General features: G+C 45.6%; 1 protein-coding gene across 2 annotated transcripts in view; it reads right to left on the bottom strand.

Annotated features, from left to right (window-relative positions):
- The window catches only part of LOC126187983 (arginine--tRNA ligase, cytoplasmic), a 152,024-nt gene that overhangs the window by 748 nt on the left and 135,073 nt on the right, over positions 1 to 16,203 (bottom strand). The gene's annotated exons all lie outside the window — the stretch shown is intronic.

Raw genomic sequence — 16,203 nt, 5'->3', positions numbered from 1 at the left:
AATATCCCAAAATTGCTAATGGTGTAATTGCTTCTGTCAATGAATTTAGGAATGACGGTTGTGCTGTCTCTTACGAAACAATCCTGCTGTGGCTGCCCACTTCATACATCATAGCACCTACTGCATCGGCACCCCACTTCACGTCCAGCCACCATGGGAGGCCTGCATCACAGGATGTATATTCACCAGGAAAACCTGCGTCGTCTGTGTTGTCAACACAATTATTTAATGGCGGTCACAACACAACACCAGGCCTCCACCAACAGCTGCCAGGGACCACTACCCATTCACGGAGCCTGCAGAACAGCTTCACCAGAGGTCGCAGCTAGCCCAGGAACTACTCTGATATGCCAGGCACATGATCGCAAATAGTTATGACAAACACAATCGCCAAACGAGCTTTACAGGGTGGCGTACTGCCGGCAAAGGGCAGTTCAATGAACTGCTTAGAAGTATACAGAGCTGCCATCCTGGCAGCCATGGCCAGATGCCTCTTCTAGGTGGCCGATCTCTTGCAGATGGACGTGGTATAGTCGAAGAACATCTCTACCCATGAAGAGTTGGGTCGTGTGATGATCCACAGTTGTGTTTACTGCATTTCTATTTTGCTAGTGCAGATACTTCAGATTCAGAACAATGCTTGTGAGATAGCTGCTATGCTGAACATTGACAGAAAGAATTTTAAAGCAAGCGTTGGTTGGATGATTCGTTTTATGAGACGGCAAAATCTCAATCTACAAAGGAGAACATCTTCATGCCAGCATTTACCTCAACACTACACAGATAAGGCACCACTGTTACATAGTACAAGTGCAACAGCAATATGACTATTTCCTCTCCCAGGTTGGTAACACTGACCAGACACCAGTGTTTTAACGCGTCGCATAACACCGCTGTTGCTCCAACTGGCTCAAAAAGTGTCCTTGTGAAGACAACTGGAGCAGAGATTATTAAAATCCACAGTGATCCTGTGCATTGCAGGAGACAGCAATAAACTTCCACAGTACACCATTTTTAAAACGAAGACATTACCAAAGGAGACTACCACACATGGCATTCACTTACTAGTTCAGGAAAAGAGCTGAATGATAGCAGATTTGATGGTGGATTGATTGGAGAAAGTCTAGGAAAGATGACCAGGGCTATTATTACAAAGGAAGCCCATTCTTGTCCAAGACAGCTTCCAGGATCACCTTGTGAAAGCTGTAAAGGAGAAAATGAAACAAATGAAGCCCCATCCTGTCATCATCCCTGGAGATTTAACGCCCATGCTTCAATCTTGAGATGTCAGTGTCAACAAGCCTTTCGAAGAACATCTTTGAGACACCTGTATTCAGGATGGACGGCAGAGAGAACTCATCACATGACTCCAGGAGGCAATAGAAGGAAGCCAGCAATACCGATGATGTGCAAGTGGTTAATCAGTGCAAGGGAGAAAATAAGTGTCGATATTGTTAAGAAGAGTTCTTAAAAAACTAGGATTTCTTGTGTCATTGACAGTGGAACAGTGAAAATGAAGAAGATAATATGATATCTGAGCCTAAAAATAGTGATGATAGCGATGAAAGCGAGACCACAGAATAGTGAGAGAAAAGAAACAATTAAACAACTCATTGCTGCTTTTCATTGTAGACATAATGAAACCACGGTACGAATCCAGTTCTTTCGTGTTAATTAAAATAAATACTGGTAGGTACCACTTTTTTCACAATTACTGCAAATAAAACTTTTACCTACGTAATACAGTGTTTCCCTTCCTTTCTGAATTCCTAGAAGCATCACTCTACTACTCACTTAATTCTCTCCCTAGTGTTTTCAAGAAATTTTTTCAAGGAAAAAAGGAGGGTATTATGTGATAAAATGCAGTACATATAGTGGTCAGTTTTCTGTGAAACTTATTGAAGCACACACTATTATTAAATTTATTTGTTGATTGTTTGCTGAATCTTTTTGAATGTGTGGCTTAACTTTGAGGTCTAATGTACAAAATTTGTGTGTTTGATGAACTCAAGCAATGGAAATTTAAGTACATGCAAAACTCACTTTGGGAAATACATGAATAAATGCAAAGTCCAACTTACACATGCCTACTGACAATAGTTAAAAACAACTGTAAGACAGCCGCTATTGGCAAAATGAAAAACAAGACAGCCAAAGCAGTACATAACACAATAAACAAAAACCACAATCTGTAACATTTCTTCTTTATGAATTTCATAAAGGATAGCATGTTTCTACTATCATTTACAATAATGCTCACTAACTTCCAAGAACTCATGTCAGCAGTCTGGCACTGATTTGCCAAGCAACACTATGGAACAGTTATCACAAGCTGGTGAATTTTTCTTTTAACCAGTATCACTTTTACTGTAATGTGTTATCTTTGTCAGTCCCACTCACAAGATAGAAATGTTTGACGGCAATAATTACTCTTTTGGAGCTGGGAATTTCTTTTTTCTCTCACTGTGTAATTTACTGTTGCTGGTAGCTTCCAAGCTTATGATCTGCTCACATATACAGGGGTGGGACAAAAATATGGAAACACCATGAGAAATGTGTAGTTGAAGATAAATGCAAATGCTAGCCAAGCCCACAGGCTGTGCTGTTGTATCTGAGCACAAATGGTACCTGTGCAAGGTCCTCATTAAATTGCATGTCAGTTGTAGTCAGAACAGCGTTCTGTGTAGTTGTGACGGCACTATGTTGGAGCTCAGTGACTCCAAAAGTGGGGAAATTGTTGGTGCTTGCCTGGTGGGTGCTTCCGTAGCCACAGTAGGTGAAGTGTTTGGTATTTCGAGAGACACTGTATCGTGTGTACGCCACGTAACAGGAAAAAAGAAAAAAATCCACTAAGTCACAACACTGGCACACATGTGATGAGTGATCGCGGCAGATGGTCATTGAAGACAATGTGATGAAAAATAAAAGGACAATAGCTGCAAAATCACTGCAGAACTGGATTGTCACACTTGTGAACCCTGTCAGCACCAAAACAACACAAAGGGAGCTCCATAAGCAGGAGAAGGCAGGGCGAGCTGGAATTTCAAAATGCTCATCAGGGATGCAAATGCCCATCAATGGAAGAAAGTCATTTGGTCAGTTGAGTCTTACTTCACATAGTACCAACAACTTGCTGAAAAGGGGACCATACAAGTTTCCCCTCACTGATTTGATTCATAGTGACAGGGTGTGTCAGAGCATAACTAGAATTTCAACTATGTAAACATGAGGATACAACTTCCAACCATTTTCTATGCTATTGAGATAGAAAATTTTAGGCCTGCTTACAGACTTCGTAGGATCACTTAGTAACCATGGTGTCCATAGCCGAGCGTATAAACACTTAATTTCTTATGTGCAAGCTCTGGATCAAATCTCGCTGTCACTTCTAACTTTTGAAGAAATCTGCATCAGTATTCGATGACATGCTACAATATGTGTGATATGTTGCAAAACTGTGGGACAACTGAGAAATGTTCATGAGTGTAAACCAAGGTTGTTTTGCAATATAAACATTGAAAAACCCATGCCCATGGAAAAATTAAGGTCGTTTTGGAATATAAACATTGAAAACCCATGCCCATGGAAAAATTCAGCATTCATTAGACATGCTGTATGTCACAATAATTACTGTTTTCCATTATTCTACAATCAGTATCATCCTGATTTGTGCAGTGCTTCATAGGTTACACATTATACTTGTCACAAATGTAGCTGCAATAATAATAATATGTGTATTATTAAATTTTTATAATTTGCACAGTCTTAACACAACTGTTGTTATAATTACACAGAAATAAAAAAAAGTACCGGTGGCAAGGACCCAGAGACTGCATGCTTATGAAACTAAGTGCTTACTCTCTTAACTGCGACTCACTGCGCCCCTAAGCAGTACTTTAAGTAAGCATGCCTAAAAGTTTCTAATTCATTTTTCTTGAAACTGGTTGAAGGCTGCATCTTCCCACTTGAAGTCCTGGTTGTGTGCGGCACACACTGTCAATACAAATAAATTCAGTCAGTGGAAATTTGTATGGCCCCCCTGTGTGAGTTTACGCCCCAAGACTGAAACACAACAGGTGTTTGGTGGTGATTCGGGCAGCCAATCTTGGTATTCCATGGGCCCCATGGTTACTTTGCAAGGTCGCATTACTGCCAAGGATTATGTGACCATTTTGTCTATCAGGTCCATCCCATGGTGCAATGTTTGTTCCCCAGTAGCGATGCTGTGTTCCTTAATGACAGGGACTCTTTTAACACAGCTTGCGTTGTCCAGACTGGTTCTAAGAGCACAAGGATGATCTGTCACATCTTCCCTGGCCACCACAGTTACCAGACCTCAATATTACTGAGCCCTCATGGTCTACTTTGGAGAGATGGGTGTGTGACTGCTATCGCTACCTTAAATGGCCACTGTTTTACAGGAGGAATGGTTTAAGGTTCCTTTGAAAACCATTCAGGACTTATATTTATCCACTCCACGACAATTGGAAGCCGTTCTGAATGCCAAATATATTCCAACACCATGTTATGCTGCTAATGTGTTTAGTGTTTCCATATTTTTGCTCACCCCGTGTATTTTAACCCCTACCATTTTGAAACAGAGTGAACATGCCATTTACCACTATCTCAGTAGCTCTATCAGACGTGCTATACTGGCAATGTCCACTACAAGTATTATATTTCAAAACAGAACCTGGGAGTTTTAAATTTATTTCACTGTTTTGGCAGTTCACCTTTTTCTTGCACGATTATCGTCATCCCCTGTTTATAATAATTTCTCCTACACACCCCAATCCTCCAATCTCTCACATACTTCTCTTCATTCCCTGGTTTGTCATTTCACATTATTCCTTTTCTTATCAGTTTCTTTCTCCTCCGCCAATTTATTTTTTAAATTTTGACTATAGCTCAACGGGAGAAAGGATTGTGTTGGATGAAGTGGGCGAGGAGAGAAAGGAGGAGGAGAGAGGAAGGGTCAGAGAAGAATAGCTGCCAGATGGGAGGGAAAAGTAGCACATGCACAGGAGTGGAATGCAGGAGTACAGAAAGGCAGCAACTGCACGGGACAGAATGTGGCAAGGGCACTGGTATAAGTAATTCTCGTGTGATACAAGATGATGGTTACACTGAGGGCAGACAGAAAAAGGACCGAGACTTTGGGGAAAAGAGTGTGTGAGGTGCAAGATGAGTGAAGTTAGGGTCAAAGGACGGGTGTGGAGCAGGGGGCTAGCAAAGATTGAAGCTAGGAAGACTACAGGACCGAAGGATTTGTTACAAGGACAACTCCCATCTATGTAATTCAGAGAAGCTGGTGTTGGGGAATGGAATCCAGGTAGCACGGATTGTAAAGCAGTGTGTTCTGCCACTAGATGGCTGACCCTGCTATTAATCAAAGTTTGGCAGTGACGATTTATTTGGGTAGACAGCTCGTTGGTGGTCACACCCACATAAAATGCTGTGCAAAACTGTAGCAGAGCTGGTATAAAACATGACTGCTTCCATAGGTGCCCCTGTTTGTTATAAGATAGGATAATTCCATTATGTGATAGACTAGTTTGCGTTGGGTGGGTGCATTAGACAAGTCTTGTCTCCAGGTCTACCACAGGGGTCAAGGGTATGACCCATATGGCAAGGGGTTACAATTTGGTGTGGTGTATGGAAGACATAAGATTTTGCATAGATTGGATACTGGGCTCTCATTCCTCCACAACCTCAATAATTTCTTTCTGATCCATTTCACCTTCTCCTGCTCAGTCCAATCTGCTACTTTCCTGGATGTTGAACTCAACCTCTCTGATGTCTCCCTCCATACTGCTGTCCATACCACACCCATTAACTATACTTGCATTGTGACAGCTGTCATCCCTTACACGCCAAAAAATTACTCTCATATAGCCTGACCACCCAAGGATCGTGCAACTGCAATGACACGAAACCCCTTGCCCAGTATGCTGAAAGCCTTACAAAGGCCATCCCTGCATCATATCCTCATACTCTCTAATCTTTTGACAAAACCAAAGAATCAGCTGCAAAGTAATGTCCTCTTCATCACTCAATTTAATCCTAGACTGAAATAAATGAACCATATCTTTTGCCAGGGCTTCAACTATTTATCATCGTGCAAGGAAATTAATACACAACTCACAAGCTTTACTGTTCCTCCTCCAGTGATACCAATTCCACAACCCACACAAGCTACCCGATATGCTATCCATAATTAAGCCATGCCCACTCTCAACACCTTGACACATGGGTCATAGCACAAACCCTGTGGAAGAACCAGGTGCATGACCTGTCTGATAAACCCATCCAGGAGATTCTACTCCCATCCCATCACAGGCCTATTCTATCTTATCTGAGACCCCAATCATGTCATTTGTAAGCTATGCTGCAGTTTTTGCACATTTTTTGTGGTCTTGACCATCAACCGGATGTCTATGTGTGTGAATGGCCACTGCCAAACTGTGGGCAAGAGTAGAGTTGACCACCTAATGGTGGGATATGGTATGGAACACAAAATGTTAGTTTTCAATGGCTGCTTCACAACCTGTGCCACCTGAATACCCACCGTCTCTCCAAACACCAGCTTCTCTCTATCACACACATGAGAGATGAATAAATGCTTCACACAGTTTTTGTCAAGTCACATTTATCAACTTCTAGCTTTTGACAACTTCCTCTGCTGCCATCATTAGGAAATTTCAGTAGGCCATTAAGTACATTAGTTGGTGTAATTATGCCAGTCACGAAGTCACAGAACTTCCACATGAAACCAGAAGCTATGTCAATGTCTATGAGAAGAGTATGTAGCCACTGTCTCTGTTAAAGTAGTTGTTACACATTGTGATCAAAGTGGTTTCTTACTGACATAATCCAAGTAGGTAGATGCATGGGATAATATTTTCTTTCCAGAAAACATAATGGTATGTTTGACTGTGATGCTGTTTTCCACAGCAGTAGATTTGTGGAAATCATGATATTTAATATGGCATCAATGATCTGTGCAGCATTCTGAAATGATTCTTATTTACTGACTAGCAGGTACTTCCATATCTGACCGTGATTCAGATTCCCCACCTAACATGGACATGGACAAGGACATGTCAGAAGGGCTACGACTGCGAGCAGCAGGTGCGTGCCGCTGTTGCAAGGGGAGCTACTGCAGAGATATGCATGACACTTGGTGGCACCAAGTGGTGACTGTTTGCCACTGAGACTGTAGCCCGGGCTCGTGACGTTGCTCATTCCTTGCTGTACTTTATAACTGTTTATATTGCGCCACTGCACAGTCAGATTCACTTAGTTTGTTTCCAGTCTAAAGTGGTTACCAATTTGGAACACTGTATTGCTACGCAGACTTTGCTTCTTTTTTTTTCCAGACTTGTTAGTGCTTTGTTCACTTCACGCACTCTCTCTGCTGCGGACTTAAAGGAGCATGTGTTCATTTCCCTATGGTTCAGTGTGCTCACCGAAGCAAATGACGATAAACAGTTTCTACCCACGCTATGCAGGATAGCTAACTGGCAGCGAGGAACTTTTTCATCATGCATTTTCAATTAGTGAATCATGGCTCCTGTGTTTAAGTTGTGGCAGCAGCGGTTGCAGCTAAAGCGGTGGGAACAGCACATATGCTCTTCGGTTTCTCCAGAATCAACAACAGATGGCAGCTGCTGTTTCCATGCCTCCCCCCTCTACTATTCACTTCCTTCAACAAGGCAACAAAGAGCTGGAAAGTCTTACAACATTTTGAACTGAACTGCAAGGTAAGTCAAACTGACGACCCTGAACACTGTTTTGCACTGTTACTGTCATATACCAGTAAATACTACAAAATGGTACAAGAATTATGCCCAGTCTCGGACACTAGTAGTATGAAGTTTGCAGTTTGCTGAACGAATACTATGGTCACCAAATGCACGTCTTTGCAGCTAGGCTCAAGTTCACTCAGTGTGTTAAGCAAAGTAAACAATCCTATGCAGTGTGGGCTGCTGATTTACAAGGCTTAGCTCACAAGTGTGATTTTGGCTGTCAGTAGTGTGGCACGTCTCTTGCAGATTCTTTAATTTGGGATGTTTAATACACCTGGCTCTGGATCCTGAGATTAGTGCAAAGACTTTCACAGCATCAGATGATACCTGAGTGATTTGTTAAAAATTGGAATGTTATAATACACCTGGCTCTGTATCCTGAGATTAGGGCAAAGACTTTCGAAACATCAGATGCTACCTGAGTGATGTGTTAAAAATTGCTACAGCATATGAAGTAACTGACTCGGCTAACTGGTTTTTGGAGACCAAAGAAAGGGACCAAACTGCGAGGTCACCAGCCCCTTCATCCTATATGCATCAAACCAGGAATAATCATCAGAAGAAGGATACAGAAAGCAAATCCTCGGAAGCCCAACTGTAAGCATGATACAATAAGATATAATAAGACAGAGAGAAATTCAAGGAGAGGTATGACGGGAGTGAGAGGAGGTACAACGGGTGAGCCGTTCTGCCCAGAATGCATTTGTGAGGTTCCCGGAGCACGGTATGTGGTAGGAGATGCACCCTCTCCATCCCAACAGCGCCACCTCACCGTTCATTACCCCGAGAAATTGAGGAACACAGACAAGATGATAATATTTTAGTAAAGATAAAACATTAAAAATGACAAACATAAAAGAACAAGGAGAATAAAAAGTTGGAGACAGGCCAGACTGCTGAGCAAGGGCTGCCATGGAATCCCTGAACCAGAACAAGCAAAGAGTGCCCGTCCAACCTCTCAGAGGTTGTCAATGAGGCCAAATTGTCCCACCTCACAGAGATGAGTAGAAACCACCGCCACAAGTGAAACATAAAGCCAGGTGAGCCCTTTGGTTTTATCCACTAGCACCAGAGGCAGTGTTTCATGGAGGTTAAGAGGTTGCCACAAAACAGCCAGATTTGGACAGTCTAGTAGTGGGCCATAAAGCAAGCCCCACATTAACAGTAAGGTGGGTCCTCACGTCGGAGAACGCGACTATGGGTCAGTGAAATGTGGCCAATGCGTAGCCGACAAAGGACAGTGGATCCCCTGCGAGAAGCGCGAAGGGAAGACTGCCACATGGTCGTCGTCTCCTTTAGTGCCATTATTTTGTTTGGAGAGCCCAGAGTGAACCATTCCAAGTTCCAGACATCCAATAATCGATGGCGTAGAATCAACCGAAGGTCCAGTTCTGGGACCTTCATTTCCAAAATCAACATCCTGGTAGCCAACTTTGCTAAGTGGTTGGCATGTTATGTCCCTGAGATCCCAACATGTCTGGGGGCCCAAACAAAGACTGGCCCTTCTACTTGATGGAGGTCAGATACAAGATCCTGGATATTTGTGACTAATTGGTGTGAGGGTAGCACTGGTATATATAGGCTGACAGAAGCTCACAGAATTGCTGTAGATTAGAAGCATCTTGCCGGTACAAGAAAGAGCATGGCTAAGGGGTCGTTTGATACCCACCAATTCTACAGTGATTCCATTCGTGGAACTGGATGCACTGTCTGGAAATTTCAAACAGTTGTTTGAACCTACCTTAGATTGCACTATAAATTTTCACGCTCTCATCTATTTGAACCTTGTGGCAGTGCCTAAATCCGGTAGAGCCCATTTGATACCGTTAAAGCAGAACTAAACACACAGCTAAAGCTGGGTGTTATCTCCCCAGTCTTGTAGTCAGTGGGTGATGCATATGGTTACTGTACAAAAGCCTAATGGGTCACTTCAGATCTGTCTATCATTAATGGCCAATCAAATGCTGAACTGTGCCCAATCACTAGGCAAGAGCAACAGTTAGCTAAACTGGATGAAGGTCAGCATTTTTCAAATGTTGATCTCACTGACACATATTTTCATTTACCTGTTGATGAGCCCACAAAACTGTTTCTAGTGATTAACAAGCCATCCGGCATGTCCAGATATAACAGTGTGTCATTTGGGGTCCCTAGTGCTCCCTCAGTTATTTTGAGGTCTCTAGAATAGCTCATCCAAGGCCACCAATATTTGTGTCAATTATCTGGATGATTTGTTAGTTACAAGGGCCATACAGGAGCAGCATTTGTGCAATTTACAACTGTTATTTGAGCAGCTGCAAGCCAATGTCCTACATTATCATCTCACCAAGAGTCAAGTACAGAGTGCAGCGCTTAAATCGAGACAAATATCAATATGAATTTCCTACCATATTGTAGTTTCGCTGGAGGTCATGATTGGTGTTCCCGAAAGCCATATTGCATCCAGTAAACAGTCAAAACATCAAAATGGTAGAGATGTTATGGACAAGGGTGGAGTACAAACGAAGTATTGCACAAATAATTGACCAGATGGTCTCTATATTTTCAGCAGTTTAATTATGACATATGTTAGGTAAAAGGTACAGACAACAGCATAGTGGATACGCTATCGCGTTTACCTGAAACTGATCAGTGAATAATGGCAGACGAATCCAAAGGTGTACTGAAACTGCACTACTTTCAAGATGTAGAAAGACGAAAGAAGCCCCTGTGAGCATGCAGAAGTGCCACAACACAACGTGGCATGGATTCCACTAATGCCAGAAGTAGTGCAGGAGGGAATTGACACCATGAATAGATTCTCGTACACCTGTAGCAAGATACAAGTATTTCATGTATATTTGTGTTTTTAGTACTAATACCCCACGTCCACCTCAGAGACCAATCTTGTCATTTAGATGTTTGTTCATTTCCAACAACCGTTTCTGAAGATTGCCGCTGAAGAGTCACAATTATTGAAAGTCTTCGCACTGGGCATTCACCTACTGAAATAGTTTGGTTCTTTGGGTACTCGAGATCAACTGTTTAGATATTGTGGCCAAGTATAATGCTTCCGAGAAGACTGGGGAAGGTCCCACTGCTCCAACGAGGAAACCTCATTGGAGGAAACATGTATCAAACTGCGGAAGTCATTGAAAATGCTCACGCACTGATTTCAGAGGACCAGGGGCAATCACTGATGAAACTGGTGTTAGTATTGAATGTCTGCGAGCAAACAACGCATCAGATGGCAGAGGAGGACCTCATATGAGCCATTTAGTCCCTAACTGGCTTTCGTATAACACTGACATGTTTTAGTCAAAGGAGCCCCCGAATAGGCCAGATTTGAACCCTCGCATTTGCGAATCTAGACAGCGCTGTTTTAAAGAGTGTGTACAATCACTTCAGGAGAAGATTGGAGGTGATCAGTGCGACTGACGGGAGTTACATTGAGTAACGTTACTCTTGAAAGATACTACTACTTACATGTAAGAGGATTTTCATTTTCTTTTGTATTTTGTTTTAATAAATTTGTTTTTTTTAAAAAAATGTTTCATCTGCCCAGATTTAAGTGTCACACCCTGCTCTTGGACCACATGTTACGTAAAAACAGGCTTATACCCACACAACATCATGTGACCACCATTATTAATTTACCGGTGGCTAAGAATATTAAAGAATTGCCTTATTTTCTGGGCAAAAGTCAATTATTATTCCAAGTTCATTCTTAATGCTGCTCATATTTCCCACCTGTTTAACCAGTTACATAAAAAGGGTGCTCCATTTAAGTGGTCAGGCGCATGTTAACTGGCATTTGTGCACCTCAGAAAATGTCTTGGGTCAGGCTTGCTTTGGCTATGTTCCAGCCAGGTGGACAGTTAACAATGACCACAGATGTATCTGATTATGGTGTTGATGCCGTCCTGTCGCACAAATTTGGTTGGTTGGTTGGTTGGTTTGTGGGATTAAAGGGACCAGACTGCTATGGCCATCGGTCCCTTTTTCCAAATACTAAAAACACCCACAGAGAATAAAAAACGTTCAACAGAGTAGGAGACAGACGACACAGAACAAAAGAAACATAGACAAGGATCAGACAAAACGAAATAAAATCACACAGTGTGACGGTGGTTGGCCGACCATAGGAACAAAAAAAGGAAAAGCCAACCACCGAAAACACATTAAAAACTGAGTTTAAAACCGTACGCCAAAGGCCATAATCAACACAAGACAATAAAATAAAACAAAAACACTCATATTAAATGATAAAAAACCCCTGCCCGAATAAAACGCAAAACTAAGTCCACCATGGCAGAGTCATCTAGTAAAAGTGCAGAGAGCGCGTCAGGCAGCGCAAACGTCTGCCTGAGCACAGATAAAAGTGGACAGTCCAACAAAATGTGGACCACTGTCAATGCCGAGCCGCAGTGACAGAGAGGAGGGACCTCACGGCGCAATAAGTAGCCGTGGGTCATCCGCGTGTGCCCAATACGCAGTCGGCAGAGGACGACAGACTCCTTGGGAGAGACGCGCAAGGAGGAGTGCCACACAGTCATCGTCTCCTTGACGGCACGGAGTTTGTTGCGGGTGGTCAGACCGCACCATTCAGCGTTCCAGAGCGAGATAACTTTGTGGCGTAAGACCGCCCTAAAATCAGTCTCCGGAAGGCCAATGTCTAGAGTGGGTTACTGGTGGCCTGTCTGGCCAGGAGGTCAACACGTTCATTGCCCGGGATACCAACGTGACCGGGGGTCCACACAAAGACCACAGAGCGGCTGCAATGGGCAAGAGTATGCAGGGACTCATGGATAGCCATCACCAGACGAGAACGAGGGAAACAATGGTCGAGAGCTCGTAAACCGCTCAGGGGATCGCTACAGATAACGAAGGACTCACCTGAGCAGGAGCGGATATACTCTAGGGCACAAAACATGGCAACCAGCTCAGCAGTGTAAACGCTGCAGCCATCCGGCAAGGAACATTGTTCGGAATGGTCCCCTAGAGTTAGCGCATACCCGACACGACCAGCAACCATCGAACCGTCAGTGTAAACAATGCCAGAGCCCTGATACGTGGCCAGGATGGAATAAAAGCGGCGGCGGAAGGCCTCTGGAGGGACTGAGTCCTTCGGGCCCTGTGCCAAGTCGAGCCGAAGGCAAGGACGAGGAACACACCATGGGGGTGTACGCAAAGTGGCCCGGAAAGGAGGTGGAACAGTGAAAACCCTAAGCCCGGAGAGAAGCTCTTTGACGTGGACCGCGATCGTACAACCAGACCGGGGCCAATGTTCTGGCAGGTGGACGACCGATTGCGGGAACAGGAGACGATAGTTTGGATGCCCGGGCAAGCTAAAAACATGGGCAGCATAAGCAGCCAGCAAACGTTGGCACCATAACCGCAGGGGAGGGACACCTGCCTCCAGTAGTATGCTGTCCACAGGGCTGGTGCGAAAGGCACCAGTGGCAAGTCGTATCCCGCTGTGTAGTATTGGGTCCAGTACCCGCAACGCAGATGGGGAAGCGGAGCCATAAGCCAGGCTCCCATAATCCAGACGGGACTAGATTAACGCCTGGTACAGCCGTAACAAGGTAGATCGGTTGGCGCCCCAGCTGGTGTGGCTCAAGCATCACAGAGCATTGTGATGCCGCCAACACGCCTGTTTAAGCTGCCGAATATGAGGCAGCCAAGTCAACCGGGCATCTAAAACTACACCCAAAAACCTGTGGGTCTCCACCACAGCAAGACGTTCGGCGTCGAGATAAAGCCGGGGCTCAGGATGGACTGTTCGGCGCTGGCAGAAATGCATAACGCGGGTCGAAAACTGAAAACCATGCGCTACAGCCCAAGACTGCACCTTGCGGATAGTGCCCTGTAGCTGACGTTCTACGGCTGCAATGCCACTAGAGCTGTAGTAAAGCCTACAGGGAAGCGGAGACTGAATGTCCCACCACCGCAGCAAGCCCGTTTATTGTGATTAAAAACAGGCAGACACTTAGGACAGATCCCTGTGGTACCCCGTTCTTCTGGACTCGGGGAGGAACTGTGAGAGGCCGCAACTTGCACGCGGAAGGTACGATACGACAGAAAATTTCTGATAAAGACCGGCAGAGGGCCCCGAAGACCCCATCCATGAAGCGTAGAAAGGATGTGATGACGCCATGTTGTATCGTACGCCTTCCGCATGTTGAAAAAGACAGCGATCAGGTGCTGACGGCGGGCAAAGGCAGTACGGATGGCCGACTCCAGGCTCACCAGATTGTCGGCGGCGGAGTGGCCGTTACGGAACCCACCCTGAGACGGAGCCAGAAGGCCCCAAGACTCCAGTACCCAATTCAAGCGCCGGCTCACCATCCGTTCGAGAAGCTTGCAAAGAATGTTGGTGAGACTAATGGGGCGGTAGCTATCCACCTCCAAAGGGCTCTTGCCCGGTTTCAAAACGGGGATGACAATGCTTTCCCGCCATTGCGACGGAAACTCACCCTCGACCCAGAGACGGTTGTAAAGGTCGAGGAGGCGTCGCTTGCAGTCCACTGAAAGGTGTTTCAGCATCTGACAGTGGATGCGATCTGGCCCGGGAGCGGTATCAGGGCAAGCGGCAAGGGCACTGTGAAATTCCCACTCATTGAATGGAGTATTGTAGGATTCAGAAGTGTGGGTGCGAAAAGAAAGGCTCCGACGTTCCAGCCGCTCTTTAATGGAGCGGAAGGCCTGGGGGCAATTCTCAGAAGTGGAACTCATAGCAAAATGCTCTGCTAAGTGGTTTGCAATGACGTCGGAGTCAATACAAACTGCTCCATTCAGTGAGAGTGCAGGGACGCTGACAGGGGTCCGATAGCCGTAGATGCGTCGAATCTTGGCCCAGAACTGTGATGGAGTGACATAGATGCCAATGGTGGACACATACCGCTCCCAGCACTCCTTCTTGCCTTGGCGGATAAGGAAGCGGGCCTGCGCACGCAGCCGTTTGAAGGCGATAAGGTGGTCTATGGAGGGATGCCGCTTGTGACGCTGGAGCGTCCGCCGGCGATCTTTAATCGCTTCAGCGATCTCAGGCGACCACCAAGGCACAGCCCTCCGCCGAGGGGACCCAGAAGAACGGGGAATGGCAGATTCGGCGGCAGTAATGATGCCGGTGGTGACCGATTGAACCACCGCATCAATGTCATCACTAGAGAGAGGCTCAATAGCGGCAGTGGAGGAAAACAAGTCCCAGTCAGCCTTATTCATAGCCCATCTGCTGGGGCGCCCAGAAGAGTGACATGGTGGCAGTGACAGAAGGATCGGAAAGTGGTCACTGCCACACAAGTCGTCATGCACACTCCATTGGACAGACGGTAAGAGGCGAGGGCTACAGATCGAAAGGTCGATGGCGGAATACGTGCCATGTGCCAAGCTGAATTGCGTGAAGGAACCATCATTTAGAAGTGTTAGATTGAGCTGTGCCAATAAATGCTCAATGGTGGCGCCTAGATCTGTTGCCACTGACCCACCCCACAGAGGGTTATGGGCGTTGAAGTCTCCCAGCAACAAGAAAGGTGGAGGCAATTGGGCTATCAGTGCAGCCAGGACATGCAGCGCGACATCACCGTCCGGTGGAAGGTAAAGACTGAAGACGGTAATAGCCTGCGGCGTCCACACCCTAACAGCGACAGCCTCTAAAGCTGTTTGTAGAAGGACAGACTCGCTGTGAAGAGAGTTAAGGACATAGATGCAGACGCCACCAGACACGCTGTCATAAGCTGCTCGGTTCTTATAACAACCCCGATAGCCACGGAGGGCGGGGGTGTGCATTGCTGGAAACCAAGTTTCCTGCAGAGCAATGCAGAGGAAAGGATGAAGGCTGATAAGTTAGCGGAGCTCAGCTAGATGGTGGAAGAAATTGCTGCAGTTCCACTGGAGGATGGTATTTTCCATGTCGGTGAAAGGCGTGACGGGACTGGGAAGGCAGATTACGCCGCTGGGTCACCTGCTGCCTCCGATGGAGCACCCGTGCAAATGTTATCCATTGCGTCTGAGGGACCGGCGAGATCGAGGTCCTCAGCGGACGCCAGAATCTTCACCTCGTCCTCAAAGGCAGAGCTTGTAGGAAGCGGTGGGACGGGTGCCACCGCAATATCGTTGGTCTTGGGGACTTTCTTCTTTTGCTGCTTGTCCCGCTGTGCCTTCGGTGGTTCAGGCTTCATGGGCTTCACTGGGTAAGACTCAGGGACAGACGACGACCGTGAGGCCCTACGACCAGGGACTGGTGGTTGTTTCAACCACTTGCGGGCGTCCGCTTTTCCACTGGTTGGAACTTGCGAAGGGAGGTCCCCAAGGGATCCCTTCCTGGCGAGAGTAGTCGAAGAAGTCTTACGCTTCTCCGGCTGGGAAGGGGGAGCTGATGCCCCCGATGGTTGGGAGGGTGTTGCTCCTGAAG

The sequence above is a fragment of the Schistocerca cancellata genome, chromosome 5, assembly GCF_023864275.1.
Source record: "Schistocerca cancellata isolate TAMUIC-IGC-003103 chromosome 5, iqSchCanc2.1, whole genome shotgun sequence".
In the NCBI taxonomy this organism is placed as follows: Eukaryota; Metazoa; Arthropoda; class Insecta; order Orthoptera; family Acrididae; genus Schistocerca; species Schistocerca cancellata.
Note: the sequence above shows the minus strand (reverse complement) of the source record. Positions and strands in the feature narration are given on the sequence as shown.